The sequence below is a fragment of the Hyla sarda genome, unplaced genomic scaffold, assembly GCF_029499605.1.
Source record: "Hyla sarda isolate aHylSar1 unplaced genomic scaffold, aHylSar1.hap1 scaffold_1350, whole genome shotgun sequence".
Classification (NCBI taxonomy): Eukaryota; Metazoa; Chordata; class Amphibia; order Anura; family Hylidae; genus Hyla; species Hyla sarda.
In genome coordinates this window covers 43,166-62,272 of record NW_026607977.1, presented here as the reverse complement: position 1 = coordinate 62,272, position 19,107 = coordinate 43,166, and the positions used below count along the sequence as shown (strand labels likewise).

Sequence of the window (19,107 nt, the reverse complement as noted above, 5' to 3'; positions counted from 1 at the left end):
TGCTGATGCTCCTCATAAAGCTGTCGCTGCTGTGAAGGTTCTAGGTGACATCACAAATCCCTATGGTTACATACACAACAAAGCTGGGTTGTTGTTGTTTACACTCTGCAAGGCCTGTGGAAGTGAGTGACATCATAGCACTGTAGTTCTGAGGGTTCAAGATGGATGCAACAATCTCCTGTTGCTTCTATGAAGGCCGTAATAGACGACATCACCAAACAGCTCCATAGTCACATACACAGCAAAGGAGAGATGTTGTTTACACCTAGTGATGTCAGTGGTATTGAGTGACATCACAGCACAGTGCTAAGGCTCCTGGGCCTGGACACAGCAGCGGCTGCAATATCTCAACGGAGAATACGTTTATATCTATGTGTGTGTGTGCGCATATATATATATATATATATATATATATATATATATATATATATATATATTTCTCCGCCGAAATCACTTTTAAACCCATTTCCACCTTTTTTTCCCTTCTCTTCCTCTTACTTTTTTTTCACGTTTTTTTACGTTTTTCTCCTTTTCGCCTCTTTTCTGGGCGTATTATTCTTCTTTTTCTTCTTTTTTTTCGTCTAATGCATACCCCATCAGTGCAGCAATGCTTATTCAATACCGCCAGCAGATGGAGACACTGGGGGATAATTTTCTAAGGATTTATACTGATTTTTCCTGTCTGAATTTGTCGCACAGAAAGTTGCAGGCCAAATATGTGTGACATTTCTGCGACTTTAGCTTCTAGAGCATTTTTACAACATTATACATAGGTGCTGAATACATAAAAAGCGACTGTTCAGCGACAGACAAGTCGCATCGGCTGAAAGTAGGCCAGAATGTCAGTCCATGTTGGAGCAGGTTTAGATACAGTCTAAAGCATAGATCTCAAAGTCTGTGCACAGAATTTAGCAAGGGCCTCGCACCTTCTGATGCATCAGGTAGGTGCACAATAGCATAGCCTAACCCTCTGTACTTTGGTCTATATTGATGCGGGACATAGACAGCCAGCTGATGACCAATCCATTAGTGCAATGGATGGCTGGAAGCATTTGTCTTTGCCTTTGCAATACCACAGAAGCAATGCATGGTCAATGTACAGCAATGACACACCTGTGTGAACAGCCAGGAGACCCCCCCCCCCCCCCCCCATGTTATGTTACATAGTTACATAGTTAGTACGGTCGAAAAAAGACATATGTCCATCACGTTCAACCAGGGAATTAAGGGGTAGGGGTGTGGCGCGATATTGGGGAAGGGATGAGATTTTATATTTCTTCATAAGCATTAATCTTATTTTGTCAATTAGGAACATTCAGCACCCACCCGCTATCAAGGCAGCTGCCTATCATGTCATGCCCTACCTGCACAGGTGTGCTGGCTACTCAAATGATCCAATTAAGGAGGCCATTTAGTCAGCAGCAGCAGAAGTCCTGTGCCTGGACGCTCCAACAGGGGCCAGACACAAGCAGAAGCAGAAGCAGCAGAAGCAGCAGCAGCACCACCTTTTGTTTTTTGGCTGCAGCAGCAGCAAGGCCCACAGGGCTGGCTAGCTGGCTAGCCAGCAAGCAGGTAGCAATGAAAGTAGGAATCTTTCTTTTTAACCCTGTAAGGGGGTGGTGCACTGTACCCGAAGATACTGCCATATCGGGTCAATGCATAGGGCGACGGAAGCAAGCTTCGAAATCGGCCCCCGTTCTCAAAAATCCATTTAATATATGGTCCCCAGATAGGGGACGTATCAGATATTAAACTGATAAGAACAGATACTACACTTGATCTTAGCCAAAAGGCCGAGAAGCGATAACCGTGAAAGGGGCGGGCCCAACAAGGTCCCCTTCATGGGCACTATCACTGCTTGCTGTCAGGGAGGCTGCCAGACAATTTTCCATGCACACTCTGGGCTGGGGGGCAGTCAACCACCAGTACACACAGCAGAACCTAAACCCATACCATTATTGCTAAGCAGCAAGACAGGGGCCCATTGCACTCCCACGGGGCCTTTTTAAATGCAATCCATAACCCGGATTTGCCAGGAACCCTTCTTACTCCTCCTACTTGCATGTGACACTGGGCTTAGGATCTGCATAGGAAACACACACACAAGCACACACCTACCTTTGTTGCCTGCAGATGCCTCCTTGGCTGTCCCCAAACGGTATCAAACCAACACCCACGGGAAGCTGTAAGCATAGAGGACATGCCTGCACCCCATTGGACTTACCTGTGTGGGTTAAATCCGGGTTATTTGACAACCTCTGGCGGTGATGGTTCTGCTCAGGCAGAGCAGTGCTGATGCTCCTCATAAAGCTGTCGCTGCTGTGAAGGTTCTAGGTGACATCACAAATCCCTTTGGTTACATACACAACAAAGCTGGGTTGTTGTTGTTTACACTCTGCAAGGCCTGTGGAAGTGAGTGACATCATAGCACTGTAGTTCTGAGGGTTCAAGATGGATGCAACAATCTCCTGTTGCTTCTATGAAGGCCGTAATAGACGACATCACCAAACAGCTCCATAGTCACATACACAGCAAAGGAGAGATGTTGTTTACACCTAGTGATGTCAGTGGTATTGAGTGACATCACAGCACAGTGCTAAGGCTCCTGGGCCTGGACACAGCAGCGGCTGCAATATCTCAACGGAGAATACGTTTATATCTATGTGTGTGTGTGCGCATATATATATATATATATATATATATATATATATATATATATATATATTCTCCGCCGAAATCACTTTTAAACCCATTTCCACCTTTTTTTCCCTTCTCTTCCTCTTACTTTTTTTTCACGTTTTTTTACGTTTTTCTCCTTTTCGCCTCTTTTCTGGGCGTATTATTCTTCTTTTTCTTCTTTTTTTTCGTCTAATGCATACCCCATCAGTGCAGCAATGCTTATTCAATACCGCCAGCAGATGGAGACACTGGGGGATAATTTTCTAAGGATTTATACTGATTTTTCCTGTCTGAATTTGTCGCACAGAAAGTTGCAGGCCAAATATGTGTGACATTTCTGCGACTTTAGCTTCTAGAGCATTTTTACAACATTATACATAGGTGCTGAATACATAAAAAGCGACTGTTCAGCGACAGACAAGTCGCATCGGCTGAAAGTAGGCCAGAATGTCAGTCCATGTTGGAGCAGGTTTAGATACAGTCTAAAGCATAGATCTCAAAGTCTGTGCACAGAATTTAGCAAGGGCCTCGCACCTTCTGATGCATCAGGTAGGTGCACAATAGCATAGCCTAACCCTCTGTACTTTGGTCTATATTGATGCGGGACATAGACAGCCAGCTGATGACCAATCCATTAGTGCAATGGATGGCTGGAAGCATTTGTCTTTGCCTTTGCAATACCACAGAAGCAATGCATGGTCAATGTACAGCAATGACACACCTGTGTGAACAGCCAGGAGACCCCCCCCCCCCCCCCCCCATGTTATGTTACATAGTTACATAGTTAGTACGGTCGAAAAAAGACATATGTCCATCACGTTCAACCAGGGAATTAAGGGGTAGGGGTGTGGCGCGATATTGGGGAAGGGATGAGATTTTATATTTCTTCATAAGCATTAATCTTATTTTGTCAATTAGGAACATTCAGCACCCACCCGCTATCAAGGCAGCTGCCTATCATGTCATGCCCTACCTGCACAGGTGTGCTGGCTACTCAAATGATCCAATTAAGGAGGCCATTTAGTCAGCAGCAGCAGAAGTCCTGTGCCTGGACGCTCCAACAGGGGCCAGACACAAGCAGAAGCAGAAGCAGCAGAAGCAGCAGCAGCACCACCTTTTGTTTTTTGGCTGCAGCAGCAGCAAGGCCCACAGGGCTGGCTAGCTGGCTAGCCAGCAAGCAGGTAGCAATGAAAGTAGGAATCTTTCTTTTTAACCCTGTAAGGGGGTGGTGCACTGTACCCGAAGATACTGCCATATCGGGTCAATGCATAGGGCGACGGAAGCAAGCTTCGAAATCGGCCCCCGTTCTCAAAAATCCATTTAATATATGGTCCCCAGATAGGGGACGTATCAGATATTAAACTGATAAGAACAGATACTACACTTGATCTTAGCCAAAAGGCCGAGAAGCGATAACCGTGAAAGGGGCGGGCCCAACAAGGTCCCCTTCATGGGCACTATCACTGCTTGCTGTCAGGGAGGCTGCCAGACAATTTTCCATGCACACTCTGGGCTGGGGGGCAGTCAACCACCAGTACACACAGCAGAACCTAAACCCATACCATTATTGCTAAGCAGCAAGACAGGGGCCCATTGCACTCCCACGGGGCCTTTTTAAATGCAATCCATAACCCGGATTTGCCAGGAACCCTTCTTACTCCTCCTACTTGCATGTGACACTGGGCTTAGGATCTGCATAGGAAACACACACACAAGCACACACCTACCTTTGTTGCCTGCAGATGCCTCCTTGGCTGTCCCCAAACGGTATCAAACCAACACCCACGGGAAGCTGTAAGCATAGAGGACATGCCTGCACCCCATTGGACTTACCTGTGTGGGTTAAATCCGGGTTATTTGACAACCTATGGCGGTGATGGTTCTGCTCAGGCAGAGCAGTGCTGATGCTCCTCATAAAGCTGTCGCTGCTGTGAAGGTTCTAGGTGACATCACAAATCCCTATGGTTACATACACAACAAAGCTGGGTTGTTGTTGTTTACACTCTGCAAGGCCTGTGGAAGTGAGTGACATCATAGCACTGTAGTTCTGAGGGTTCAAGATGGATGCAACAATCTCCTGTTGCTTCTATGAAGGCCGTAATAGACGACATCACCAAACAGCTCCATAGTCACATACACAGCAAAGGAGAGATGTTGTTTACACCTAGTGATGTCAGTGGTATTGAGTGACATCACAGCACAGTGCTAAGGCTCCTGGGCCTGGACACAGCAGCGGCTGCAATATCTCAACGGAGAATACGTTTATATCTATGTGTGTGTGTGCGCATATATATATATATATATATATATATATATATATATATATATATATATATTTCTCCGCCGAAATCACTTTTAAACCCATTTCCACCTTTTTTTCCCTTCTCTTCCTCTTACTTTTTTTTCACGTTTTTTTACGTTTTTCTCCTTTTCGCCTCTTTTCTGGGCGTATTATTCTTCTTTTTCTTCTTTTTTTTCGTCTAATGCATACCCCATCAGTGCAGCAATGCTTATTCAATACCGCCAGCAGATGGAGACACTGGGGGATAATTTTCTAAGGATTTATACTGATTTTTCCTGTCTGAATTTGTCGCACAGAAAGTTGCAGGCCAAATATGTGTGACATTTCTGCGACTTTAGCTTCTAGAGCATTTTTACAACATTATACATAGGTGCTGAATACATAAAAAGCGACTGTTCAGCGACAGACAAGTCGCATCGGCTGAAAGTAGGCCAGAATGTCAGTCCATGTTGGAGCAGGTTTAGATACAGTCTAAAGCATAGATCTCAAAGTCTGTGCACAGAATTTAGCAAGGGCCTCGCACCTTCTGATGCATCAGGTAGGTGCACAATAGCATAGCCTAACCCTCTGTACTTTGGTCTATATTGATGCGGGACATAGACAGCCAGCTGATGACCAATCCATTAGTGCAATGGATGGCTGGAAGCATTTGTCTTTGCCTTTGCAATACCACAGAAGCAATGCATGGTCAATGTACAGCAATGACACACCTGTGTGAACAGCCAGGAGACCCCCCCCCCCCCCCCCCCATGTTATGTTACATAGTTACATAGTTAGTACGGTCGAAAAAAGACATATGTCCATCACGTTCAACCAGGGAATTAAGGGGTAGGGGTGTGGCGCGATATTGGGGAAGGGATGAGATTTTATATTTCTTCATAAGCATTAATCTTATTTTGTCAATTAGGAACATTCAGCACCCACCCGCTATCAAGGCAGCTGCCTATCATGTCATGCCCTACCTGCACAGGTGTGCTGGCTACTCAAATGATCCAATTAAGGAGGCCATTTAGTCAGCAGCAGCAGAAGTCCTGTGCCTGGACGCTCCAACAGGGGCCAGACACAAGCAGAAGCAGAAGCAGCAGAAGCAGCAGCAGCACCACCTTTTGTTTTTTGGCTGCAGCAGCAGCAAGGCCCACAGGGCTGGCTAGCTGGCTAGCCAGCAAGCAGGTAGCAATGAAAGTAGGAATCTTTCTTTTTAACCCTGTAAGGGGGTGGTGCACTGTACCCGAAGATACTGCCATATCAGGTCAATGCATAGGGCGACGGAAGCAAGCTTCGAAATCGGCCCCCGTTCTCAAAAATCCATTTAATATATGGTCCCCAGATAGGGGACGTATCAGATATTAAACTGATAAGAACAGATACTACACTTGATCTTAGCCAAAAGGCCGAGAAGCGATAACCGTGAAAGGGGCGGGCCCAACAAGGTCCCCTTCATGGGCACTATCACTGCTTGCTGTCAGGGAGGCTGCCAGACAATTTTCCATGCACACTCTGGGCTGGGGGGCAGTCAACCACCAGTACACACAGCAGAACCTAAACCCATACCATTATTGCTAAGCAGCAAGACAGGGGCCCATTGCACTCCCACGGGGCCTTTTTAAATGCAATCCATAACCCGGATTTGCCAGGAACCCTTCTTACTCCTCCTACTTGCATGTGACACTGGGCTTAGGATCTGCATAGGAAACACACACACAAGCACACACCTACCTTTGTTGCCTGCAGATGCCTCCTTGGCTGTCCCCAAACGGTATCAAACCAACACCCACGGGAAGCTGTAAGCATAGAGGACATGCCTGCACCCCATTGGACTTACCTGTGTGGGTTAAATCCGGGTTATTTGACAACCTATGGCGGTGATGGTTCTGCTCAGGCAGAGCAGTGCTGATGCTCCTCATAAAGCTGTCGCTGCTGTGAAGGTTCTAGGTGACATCACAAATCCCTTTGGTTACATACACAACAAAGCTGGGTTGTTGTTGTTTACACTCTGCAAGGCCTGTGGAAGTGAGTGACATCATAGCACTGTAGTTCTGAGGGTTCAAGATGGATGCAACAATCTCCTGTTGCTTCTATGAAGGCCGTAATAGACGACATCACCAAACAGCTCCATAGTCACATACACAGCAAAGGAGAGATGTTGTTTACACCTAGTGATGTCAGTGGTATTGAGTGACATCACAGCACAGTGCTAAGGCTCCTGGGCCTGGACACAGCAGCGGCTGCAATATCTCAAAGGAGAATACGTTTATATCTATGTGTGTGTGTGCGCATATATATATATATATATATATATATATATATATATATATATTTTTCTCCGCCGAAATCACTTTTAAACCCATTTCCACCTTTTTTTCCCTTCTCTTCCTCTTACTTTTTTTTCAAGTTTTTTTACGTTTTTCTCCTTTTCGCCTCTTTTCTGGGCGTATTATTCTTCTTTTTCTTCTTTTTTTTCGTCTAATGCATACCCCATCAGTGCAGCAATGCTTATTCAATACCGCCAGCAGATGGAGACACTGGGGGATAATTTTCTAAGGATTTATACTGATTTTTCCTGTCTGAATTTGTCGCACAGAAAGTTGCAGGCCAAATATGTGTGACATTTCTGCGACTTTAGCTTCTAGAGCATTTTTACAACATTATACATAGGTGCTGAATACATAAAAAGCGACTGTTCAGCGACAGACAAGTCGCATCGGCTGAAAGTAGGCCAGAATGTCAGTCCATGTTGGAGCAGGTTTAGATACAGTCTAAAGCATAGATCTCAAAGTCTGTGCACAGAATTTAGCAAGGGCCTCGCACCTTCTGATGCATCAGGTAGGTGCACAATAGCATAGCCTAACCCTCTGTACTTTGGTCTATATTGATGCGGGACATAGACAGCCAGCTGATGACCAATCCATTAGTGCAATGGATGGCTGGAAGCATTTGTCTTTGCCTTTGCAATACCACAGAAGCAATGCATGGTCAATGTACAGCAATGACACACCTGTGTGAACAGCCAGGAGACCCCCCCCCCCCCCATGTTATGTTACATAGTTACATAGTTAGTACGGTCGAAAAAAGACATATGTCCATCACGTTCAACCAGGGAATTAAGGGGTAGGGGTGTGGCGCGATATTGGGGAAGGGATGAGATTTTATATTTCTTCATAAGCATTAATCTTATTTTGTCAATTAGGAACATTCAGCACCCACCCGCTATCAAGGCAGCTGCCTATCATGTCATGCCCTACCTGCACAGGTGTGCTGGCTACTCAAATGATCCAATTAAGGAGGCCATTTAGTCAGCAGCAGCAGAAGTCCTGTGCCTGGACGCTCCAACAGGGGCCAGACACAAGCAGAAGCAGAAGCAGCAGAAGCAGCAGCAGCACCACCTTTTGTTTTTTGGCTGCAGCAGCAGCAAGGCCCACAGGGCTGGCTAGCTGGCTAGCCAGCAAGCAGGTAGCAATGAAAGTAGGAATCTTTCTTTTTAACCCTGTAAGGGGGTGGTGCACTGTACCCGAAGATACTGCCATATCGGGTCAATGCATAGGGCGACGGAAGCAAGCTTCGAAATCGGCCCCCGTTCTCAAAAATCCATTTAATATATGGTCCCCAGATAGGGGACGTATCAGATATTAAACTGATAAGAACAGATACTACACTTGATCTTAGCCAAAAGGCCGAGAAGCGATAACCGTGAAAGGGGCGGGCCCAACAAGGTCCCCTTCATGGGCACTATCACTGCTTGCTGTCAGGGAGGCTGCCAGACAATTTTCCATGCACACTCTGGGCTGGGGGGCAGTCAACCACCAGTACACACAGCAGAACCTAAACCCATACCATTATTGCTAAGCAGCAAGACAGGGGCCCATTGCACTCCCACGGGGCCTTTTTAAATGCAATCCATAACCCGGATTTGCCAGGAACCCTTCTTACTCCTCCTACTTGCATGTGACACTGGGCTTAGGATCTGCATAGGAAACACACACACAAGCACACACCTACCTTTGTTGCCTGCAGATGCCTCCTTGGCTGTCCCCAAACGGTATCAAACCAACACCCACGGGAAGCTGTAAGCATAGAGGACATGCCTGCACCCCATTGGACTTACCTGTGTGGGTTAAATCCGGGTTATTTGACAACCTATGGCGGTGATGGTTCTGCTCAGGCAGAGCAGTGCTGATGCTCCTCATAAAGCTGTCGCTGCTGTGAAGGTTCTAGGTGACATCACAAATCCCTATGGTTACATACACAACAAAGCTGGGTTGTTGTTGTTTACACTCTGCAAGGCCTGTGGAAGTGAGTGACATCATAGCACTGTAGTTCTGAGGGTTCAAGATGGATGCAACAATCTCCTGTTGCTTCTATGAAGGCCGTAATAGACGACATCACCAAACAGCTCCATAGTCACATACACAGCAAAGGAGAGATGTTGTTTACACCTAGTGATGTCAGTGGTATTGAGTGACATCACAGCACAGTGCTAAGGCTCCTGGGCCTGGACACAGCAGCGGCTGCAATATCTCAACGGAGAATACGTTTATATCTATGTGTGTGTGTGCGCATATATATATATATATATATATATATATATATATATATATATATATATTTCTCCGCCGAAATCACTTTTAAACCCATTTCCACCTTTTTTTCCCTTCTCTTCCTCTTACTTTTTTTTCACGTTTTTTTACGTTTTTCTCCTTTTCGCCTCTTTTCTGGGCGTATTATTCTTCTTTTTCTTCTTTTTTTTCGTCTAATGCATACCCCATCAGTGCAGCAATGCTTATTCAATACCGCCAGCAGATGGAGACACTGGGGGATAATTTTCTAAGGATTTATACTGATTTTTCCTGTCTGAATTTGTCGCACAGAAAGTTGCAGGCCAAATATGTGTGACATTTCTGCGACTTTAGCTTCTAGAGCATTTTTACAACATTATACATAGGTGCTGAATACATAAAAAGCGACTGTTCAGCGACAGACAAGTCGCATCGGCTGAAAGTAGGCCAGAATGTCAGTCCATGTTGGAGCAGGTTTAGATACAGTCTAAAGCATAGATCTCAAAGTCTGTGCACAGAATTTAGCAAGGGCCTCGCACCTTCTGATGCATCAGGTAGGTGCACAATAGCATAGCCTAACCCTCTGTACTTTGGTCTATATTGATGCGGGACATAGACAGCCAGCTGATGACCAATCCATTAGTGCAATGGATGGCTGGAAGCATTTGTCTTTGCCTTTGCAATACCACAGAAGCAATGCATGGTCAATGTACAGCAATGACACACCTGTGTGAACAGCCAGGAGACCCCCCCCCCCCCCCCCCATGTTATGTTACATAGTTACATAGTTAGTACGGTCGAAAAAAGACATATGTCCATCACGTTCAACCAGGGAATTAAGGGGTAGGGGTGTGGCGCGATATTGGGGAAGGGATGAGATTTTATATTTCTTCATAAGCATTAATCTTATTTTGTCAATTAGGAACATTCAGCACCCACCCGCTATCAAGGCAGCTGCCTATCATGTCATGCCCTACCTGCACAGGTGTGCTGGCTACTCAAATGATCCAATTAAGGAGGCCATTTAGTCAGCAGCAGCAGAAGTCCTGTGCCTGGACGCTCCAACAGGGGCCAGACACAAGCAGAAGCAGAAGCAGCAGAAGCAGCAGCAGCACCACCTTTTGTTTTTTGGCTGCAGCAGCAGCAAGGCCCACAGGGCTGGCTAGCTGGCTAGCCAGCAAGCAGGTAGCAATGAAAGTAGGAATCTTTCTTTTTAACCCTGTAAGGGGGTGGTGCACTGTACCCGAAGATACTGCCATATCGGGTCAATGCATAGGGCGACGGAAGCAAGCTTCGAAATCGGCCCCCGTTCTCAAAAATCCATTTAATATATGGTCCCCAGATAGGGGACGTATCAGATATTAAACTGATAAGAACAGATACTACACTTGATCTTAGCCAAAAGGCCGAGAAGCGATAACCGTGAAAGGGGCGGGCCCAACAAGGTCCCCTTCATGGGCACTATCACTGCTTGCTGTCAGGGAGGCTGCCAGACAATTTTCCATGCACACTCTGGGCTGGGGGGCAGTCAACCACCAGTACACACAGCAGAACCTAAACCCATACCATTATTGCTAAGCAGCAAGACAGGGGCCCATTGCACTCCCACGGGGCCTTTTTAAATGCAATCCATAACCCGGATTTGCCAGGAACCCTTCTTACTCCTCCTACTTGCATGTGACACTGGGCTTAGGATCTGCATAGGAAACACACACACAAGCACACACCTACCTTTGTTGCCTGCAGATGCCTCCTTGGCTGTCCCCAAACGGTATCAAACCAACACCCACGGGAAGCTGTAAGCATAGAGGACATGCCTGCACCCCATTGGACTTACCTGTGTGGGTTAAATCCGGGTTATTTGACAACCTCTGGCGGTGATGGTTCTGCTCAGGCAGAGCAGTGCTGATGCTCCTCATAAAGCTGTCGCTGCTGTGAAGGTTCTAGGTGACATCACAAATCCCTTTGGTTACATACACAACAAAGCTGGGTTGTTGTTGTTTACACTCTGCAAGGCCTGTGGAAGTGAGTGACATCATAGCACTGTAGTTCTGAGGGTTCAAGATGGATGCAACAATCTCCTGTTGCTTCTATGAAGGCCGTAATAGACGACATCACCAAACAGCTCCATAGTCACATACACAGCAAAGGAGAGATGTTGTTTACACCTAGTGATGTCAGTGGTATTGAGTGACATCACAGCACAGTGCTAAGGCTCCTGGGCCTGGACACAGCAGCGGCTGCAATATCTCAACGGAGAATACGTTTATATCTATGTGTGTGTGTGCGCATATATATATATATATATATATATATATATATATATATATATATATTTCTCCGCCGAAATCACTTTTAAACCCATTTCCACCTTTTTTTCCCTTCTCTTCCTCTTACTTTTTTTTCACGTTTTTTTACGTTTTTCTCCTTTTCGCCTCTTTTCTGGGCGTATTATTCTTCTTTTTCTTCTTTTTTTTCGTCTAATGCATACCCCATCAGTGCAGCAATGCTTATTCAATACCGCCAGCAGATGGAGACACTGGGGGATAATTTTCTAAGGATTTATACTGATTTTTCCTGTCTGAATTTGTCGCACAGAAAGTTGCAGGCCAAATATGTGTGACATTTCTGCGACTTTAGCTTCTAGAGCATTTTTACAACATTATACATAGGTGCTGAATACATAAAAAGCGACTGTTCAGCGACAGACAAGTCGCATCGGCTGAAAGTAGGCCAGAATGTCAGTCCATGTTGGAGCAGGTTTAGATACAGTCTAAAGCATAGATCTCAAAGTCTGTGCACAGAATTTAGCAAGGGCCTCGCACCTTCTGATGCATCAGGTAGGTGCACAATAGCATAGCCTAACCCTCTGTACTTTGGTCTATATTGATGCGGGACATAGACAGCCAGCTGATGACCAATCCATTAGTGCAATGGATGGCTGGAAGCATTTGTCTTTGCCTTTGCAATACCACAGAAGCAATGCATGGTCAATGTACAGCAATGACACACCTGTGTGAACAGCCAGGAGACCCCCCCCCCCCCCCCCCCCATGTTATGTTACATAGTTACATAGTTAGTACGGTCGAAAAAAGACATATGTCCATCACGTTCAACCAGGGAATTAAGGGGTAGGGGTGTGGCGCGATATTGGGGAAGGGATGAGATTTTATATTTCTTCATAAGCATTAATCTTATTTTGTCAATTAGGAACATTCAGCACCCACCCGCTATCAAGGCAGCTGCCTATCATGTCATGCCCTACCTGCACAGGTGTGCTGGCTACTCAAATGATCCAATTAAGGAGGCCATTTAGTCAGCAGCAGCAGAAGTCCTGTGCCTGGACGCTCCAACAGGGGCCAGACACAAGCAGAAGCAGAAGCAGCAGAAGCAGCAGCAGCACCACCTTTTGTTTTTTGGCTGCAGCAGCAGCAAGGCCCACAGGGCTGGCTAGCTGGCTAGCCAGCAAGCAGGTAGCAATGAAAGTAGGAATCTTTCTTTTTAACCCTGTAAGGGGGTGGTGCACTGTACCCGAAGATACTGCCATATCGGGTCAATGCATAGGGCGACGGAAGCAAGCTTCGAAATCGGCCCCCGTTCTCAAAAATCCATTTAATATATGGTCCCCAGATAGGGGACGTATCAGATATTAAACTGATAAGAACAGATACTACACTTGATCTTAGCCAAAAGGCCGAGAAGCGATAACCGTGAAAGGGGCGGGCCCAACAAGGTCCCCTTCATGGGCACTATCACTGCTTGCTGTCAGGGAGGCTGCCAGACAATTTTCCATGCACACTCTGGGCTGGGGGGCAGTCAACCACCAGTACACACAGCAGAACCTAAACCCATACCATTATTGCTAAGCAGCAAGACAGGGGCCCATTGCACTCCCACGGGGCCTTTTTAAATGCAATCCATAACCCGGATTTGCCAGGAACCCTTCTTACTCCTCCTACTTGCATGTGACACTGGGCTTAGGATCTGCATAGGAAACACACACACAAGCACACACCTACCTTTGTTGCCTGCAGATGCCTCCTTGGCTGTCCCCAAACGGTATCAAACCAACACCCACGGGAAGCTGTAAGCATAGAGGACATGCCTGCACCCCATTGGACTTACCTGTGTGGGTTAAATCCGGGTTATTTGACAACCTATGGCGGTGATGGTTCTGCTCAGGCAGAGCAGTGCTGATGCTCCTCATAAAGCTGTCGCTGCTGTGAAGGTTCTAGGTGACATCACAAATCCCTTTGGTTACATACACAACAAAGCTGGGTTGTTGTTGTTTACACTCTGCAAGGCCTGTGGAAGTGAGTGACATCATAGCACTGTAGTTCTGAGGGTTCAAGATGGATGCAACAATCTCCTGTTGCTTCTATGAAGGCCGTAATAGACGACATCACCAAACAGCTCCATAGTCACATACACAGCAAAGGAGAGATGTTGTTTACACCTAGTGATGTCAGTGGTATTGAGTGACATCACAGCACAGTGCTAAGGCTCCTGGGCCTGGACACAGCAGCGGCTGCAATATCTCAACGGAGAATACGTTTATATCTATGTGTGTGTGTGCGCATATATATATATATATATATATATATATATATATATATATATATATTTCTCCGCCGAAATCACTTTTAAACCCATTTCCACCTTTTTTTCCCTTCTCTTCCTCTTACTTTTTTTTCAAGTTTTTTTACATTTTTCTCCTTTTCGCCTCTTTTCTGGGCGTATTATTCTTCTTTTTCTTCTTTTTTTTCGTCTAATGCATACCCCATCAGTGCAGCAATGCTTATTCAATACCGCCAGCAGATGGAGACACTGGGGGATAATTTTCTAAGGATTTATACTGATTTTTCCTGTCTGAATTTGTCGCACAGAAAGTTGCAGGCCAAATATGTGTGACATTTCTGCGACTTTAGCTTCTAGAGCATTTTTACAACATTATACATAGGTGCTGAATACATAAAAAGCGACTGTTCAGCGACAGACAAGTCGCATCGGCTGAAAGTAGGCCAGAATGAGTCCATGTTGGAGCAGGTTTAGATACAGTCTAAAGCATAGATCTCAAAGTCTGTGCACAGAATTTAGCAAGGGCCTCGCACCTTCTGATGCATCAGGTAGGTGCACAATAGCATAGCCTAACCCTCTGTACTTTGGTCTATATTGATGCGGGACATAGACAGCCAGCTGATGACCAATCCATTAGTGCAATGGATGGCTGGAAGCATTTGTCTTTGCCTTTGCAATACCACAGAAGCAATGCATGGTCAATGTACAGCAATGACACACCTGTGTGAACAGCCAGGAGACCCCCCCCCCCCCCCCCCATGTTATGTTACATAGTTACATAGTTAGTACGGTCGAAAAAAGACATATGTCCATCACGTTCAACCAGGGAATTAAGGGGTAGGGGTGTGGCGCGATATTGGGGAAGGGATGAGATTTTATATTTCTTCATAAGCATTAATCTTATTTTGTCAATTAGGAACATTCAGCACCCACCCGCTATCAAGGCAGCTGCCTATCATGTCATGCCCTACCTGCACAGGTGTGCTGGCTACTCAAATGATCCAATTAAGGAGGCCATTTAGTCAGCAGCAGCAGAAGTCCTGTGCCTGGACGCTCCAACAGGGGCCAGACACAAGCAGAAGCAGAAGCAGCAGAAGCAGCAGCAGCACCACCTTTTGTTTTTTGGCTGCAGCAGCAGCAAGGCCCACAGGGCTGGCTAGCTGGCTAGCCAGCAAGCAGGTAGCAATGAAAGTAGGAATCTTTCTTTTTAACCCTGTAAGGGGGTGGTGCACTGTACCCGAAGATACTGCCATATCGGGTCAATGCATAGGGCGACGGAAGCAAGCTTCGAAATCGGCCCCCGTTCTCAAAAATCCATTTAATATATGGTCCCCAGATAGGGGACGTATCAGATATTAAACTGATAAGAACAGATACTACACTTGATCTTAGCCAAAAGGCCGAGAAGCGATAACCGTGAAAGGGGCGGGCCCAACAAGGTCCCCTTCATGGGCACTATCACTGCTTGCTGTCAGGGAGGCTGCCAGACAATTTTCCATGCACACTCTGGGCTGGGGGGCAGTCAACCACCAGTACACACAGCAGAACCTAAACCCATACCATTATTGCTAAGCAGCAAGACAGGGGCCCATTGCACTCCCACGGGGCCTTTTTAAATGCAATCCATAACCCGGATTTGCCAGGAACCCTTCTTACTCCTCCTACTTGCATGTGACACTGGGCTTAGGATCTGCATAGGAAACACACACACAAGCACACACCTACCTTTGTTGCCTGCAGATGCCTCCTTGGCTGTCCCCAAACGGTATCAAACCAACACCCACGGGAAGCTGTAAGCATAGAGGACATGCCTGCACCCCATTGGACTTACCTGTGTGGGTTAAATCCGGGTTATTTGACAACCTATGGCGGTGATGGTTCTGCTCAGGCAGAGCAGTGCTGATGCTCCTCATAAAGCTGTCGCTGCTGTGAAGGTTCTAGGTGACATCACAAATCCCTTTGGTTACATACACAACAAAGCTGGGTTGTTGTTGTTTACACTCTGCAAGGCCTGTGGAAGTGAGTGACATCATAGCACTGTAGTTCTGAGGGTTCAAGATGGATGCAACAATCTCCTGTTGCTTCTATGAAGGCCGTAATAGACGACATCACCAAACAGCTCCATAGTCACATACACAGCAAAGGAGAGATGTTGTTTACACCTAGTGATGTCAGTGGTATTGAGTGACATCACAGCACAGTGCTAAGGCTCCTGGGCCTGGACACAGCAGCGGCTGCAATATCTCAACGGAGAATACGTTTATATCTATGTGTGTGTGTGCGCATATATATATATATATATATATATATATATATATATATATTTCTCCGCCGAAATCACTTTTAAACCCATTTCCACCTTTTTTTCCCTTCTCTTCCTCTTACTTTTTTTTCACGTTTTTTTACGTTTTTCTCCTTTTCGCCTCTTTTCTGGGCGTATTATTCTTCTTTTTCTTCTTTTTTTTCGTCTAATGCATACCCCATCAGTGCAGCAATGCTTATTCAATACCGCCAGCAGATGGAGACACTGGGGGATAATTTTCTAAGGATTTATACTGATTTTTCCTGTCTGAATTTGTCGCACAGAAAGTTGCAGGCCAAATATGTGTGACATTTCTGCGACTTTAGCTTCTAGAGCATTTTTACAACATTATACATAGGTGCTGAATACATAAAAAGCGACTGTTCAGCGACAGACAAGTCGCATCGGCTGAAAGTAGGCCAGAATGTCAGTCCATGTTGGAGCAGGTTTAGATACAGTCTAAAGCATAGATCTCAAAGTCTGTGCACAGAATTTAGCAAGGGCCTCGCACCTTCTGATGCATCAGGTAGGTGCACAATAGCATAGCCTAACCCTCTGTACTTTGGTCTATATTGATGCGGGACATAGACAGCCAGCTGATGACCAATCCATTAGTGCAATGGATGGCTGGAAGCATTTGTCTTTGCCTTTGCAATACCACAGAAGCAATGCATGGTCAATGTACAGCAATGACACACCTGTGTGAACAGCCAGGAGACCCCCCCCCCCCCCCCCCCCATGTTATGTTACATAGTTACATAGTTAGTACGGTCGAAAAAAGACATATGTCCATCACGTTCAACCAGGGAATTAAGGGGTAGGGGTGTGGCGCGATATTGGGGAAGGGATGAGATTTTATATTTCTTCATAAGCATTAATCTTATTTTGTCAATTAGGAACATTCAGCACCCACGCGCTATCAAGGCAGCTGCCTATCATGTCATGCCCTACCTGCACAGGTGTGCTGGCTACTCAAATGATCCAATTAAGGAGGCCATTTAGTCAGCAGCAGCAGAAGTCCTGTGCCTGGACGCTCCAACAGGGGCCAGACACAAGCAGAAGCAGAAGCAGCAGAAGCAGCAGCAGCACCACCTTTTGTTTTTTGGCTGCAGCAGCAGCAAGGCCCACAGGGCTGGCTAGCTGGCTAGCCAGCAAGCAGGTAGCAATGAAAGTAGGAATCTTTCTTTTTAACCCTGTAAGGGGGTGGTGCACTGTACCCGAAGATACTGCCATATCGGGTCAATGCATAGGGCGACGGAAGCAAGCTTCGAAATCGGCCCCCGTTCTCAAAAATCCATTTAATATATGGTCCCCAGATAGGGGACGTATCAGATATTAAACTGATAAGAACAGATACTACACTTGATCTTAGCCAAAAGGCCGAGAAGCGATAACCGTGAAAGGGGCGGGCCCAACAAGGTCCCCTTCATGGGCACTATCACTGCTTGCTGTCAGGGAGGCTGCCAGACAATTTTCCATGCACACTCTGGGCTGGGGGGCAGTCAACCACCAGTACACACAGCAGAACCTAAACCCATACCATTATTGCTAAGCAGCAAGACAGGGGCCCATTGCACTCCCACGGGGCCTTTTTAAATGCAATCCATAACCCGGATTTGCCAGGAACCCTTCTTACTCCTCCTACTTGCATGTGACACTGGGCTTAGGATCTGCATAGGAAACACACACACAAGCACACACCTACCTTTGTTGCCTGCAGATGCCTCCTTGGCTGTCCCCAAACGGTATCAAACCAACACCCACGGGAAGCTGTAAGCATAGAGGACATGCCTGCACCCCATTGGACTTACCTGTGTGGGTTAAATCCGGGTTATTTGACAACCTATGGCGGTGATGGTTCTGCTCAGGCAGAGCAGTGCTGATGCTCCTCATAAAGCTGTCGCTGCTGTGAAGGTTCTAGGTGACATCACAAATCCCTTTGGTTACATACACAACAAAGCTGGGTTGTTGTTGTTTACACTCTGCAAGGCCTGTGGAAGTGAGTGACATCATAGCACTGTAGTTCTGAGGGTTCAAGATGGATGCAACAATCTCCTGTTGCTTCTATGAAGGCCGTAATAGACGACATCACCAAACAGCTCCATAGTCACATACACAGCAAAGGAGAGATGTTGTTTACACCTAGTGATGTCAGTGGTATTGAGTGACATCACAGCACAGTGCTAAGGCTCCTGGGCCTGGACACAGCAGCGGCTGCAATATCTCAACGGAGAATACGTTTATATCTATGTGTGTGTGTGCGCATATATATATATATATATATATATATATATATATATATATATATATTTCTCCGCCGAAATCACTTTTAAACCCATTTCCACCTTTTTTTCCCTTCTCTTCCTCTTACTTTTTTTTCACGTTTTTTTACGTTTTTCTCCTTTTCGCCTCTTTTCTGGGCGTATTATTCTTCTTTTTCTTCTTTTTTTTCGTCTAATGCATACCCCATCAGTGCAGCAATGCTTATTCAATACCGCCAGCAGATGGAGACACTGGGGGATAATTTTCTAAGGATTTATACTGATTTTTCCTGTCTGAATTTGTCGCACAGAAAGTTGCAGGCCAAATATGTGTGACATTTCTGCGACTTTAGCTTCTAGAGCATTTTTACAACATTATACATAGGTGCTGAATACATAAAAAGCGACTGTTCAGCGACAGACAAGTCGCAT

The 19,107-nt window shown here is 46.0% G+C and overlaps 8 non-coding genes across 8 annotated transcripts; all 8 read right to left on the bottom strand.

Annotated features, from left to right (window-relative positions):
- Positions 1-1,614: 1,614 nt before the first annotated feature.
- Positions 1,615-1,805, bottom strand: LOC130305968 (U2 spliceosomal RNA). The gene has a single exon (XR_008855376.1). It is a non-coding gene; the product is annotated as a U2 spliceosomal RNA (small nuclear RNA).
- A 2,097-nt stretch (positions 1,806-3,902) lies between these two features.
- On the bottom strand, positions 3,903-4,093 carry LOC130305967 (U2 spliceosomal RNA). The gene has a single exon (XR_008855375.1). It is a non-coding gene; the product is annotated as a U2 spliceosomal RNA (small nuclear RNA).
- Positions 4,094-6,193: 2,100 nt separating this feature from the next.
- On the bottom strand, positions 6,194-6,384 carry LOC130305980 (U2 spliceosomal RNA). The gene has a single exon (XR_008855388.1). It is a non-coding gene; the product is annotated as a U2 spliceosomal RNA (small nuclear RNA).
- Positions 6,385-8,473: 2,089 nt separating this feature from the next.
- Positions 8,474-8,664, bottom strand: LOC130305966 (U2 spliceosomal RNA). Its single transcript, XR_008855374.1, has one exon. It is a non-coding gene; the product is annotated as a U2 spliceosomal RNA (small nuclear RNA).
- A 2,097-nt stretch (positions 8,665-10,761) lies between these two features.
- LOC130305965 (U2 spliceosomal RNA) lies at positions 10,762-10,952 on the bottom strand. The gene has a single exon (XR_008855373.1). It is a non-coding gene; the product is annotated as a U2 spliceosomal RNA (small nuclear RNA).
- A 2,097-nt stretch (positions 10,953-13,049) lies between these two features.
- LOC130305964 (U2 spliceosomal RNA) lies at positions 13,050-13,240 on the bottom strand. The gene has a single exon (XR_008855372.1). It is a non-coding gene; the product is annotated as a U2 spliceosomal RNA (small nuclear RNA).
- Positions 13,241-15,333: 2,093 nt separating this feature from the next.
- LOC130305963 (U2 spliceosomal RNA) lies at positions 15,334-15,524 on the bottom strand. Its single transcript, XR_008855371.1, has one exon. It is a non-coding gene; the product is annotated as a U2 spliceosomal RNA (small nuclear RNA).
- A 2,091-nt stretch (positions 15,525-17,615) lies between these two features.
- On the bottom strand, positions 17,616-17,806 carry LOC130305962 (U2 spliceosomal RNA). Its single transcript, XR_008855370.1, has one exon. It is a non-coding gene; the product is annotated as a U2 spliceosomal RNA (small nuclear RNA).
- Positions 17,807-19,107: the final 1,301 nt, after the last annotated feature.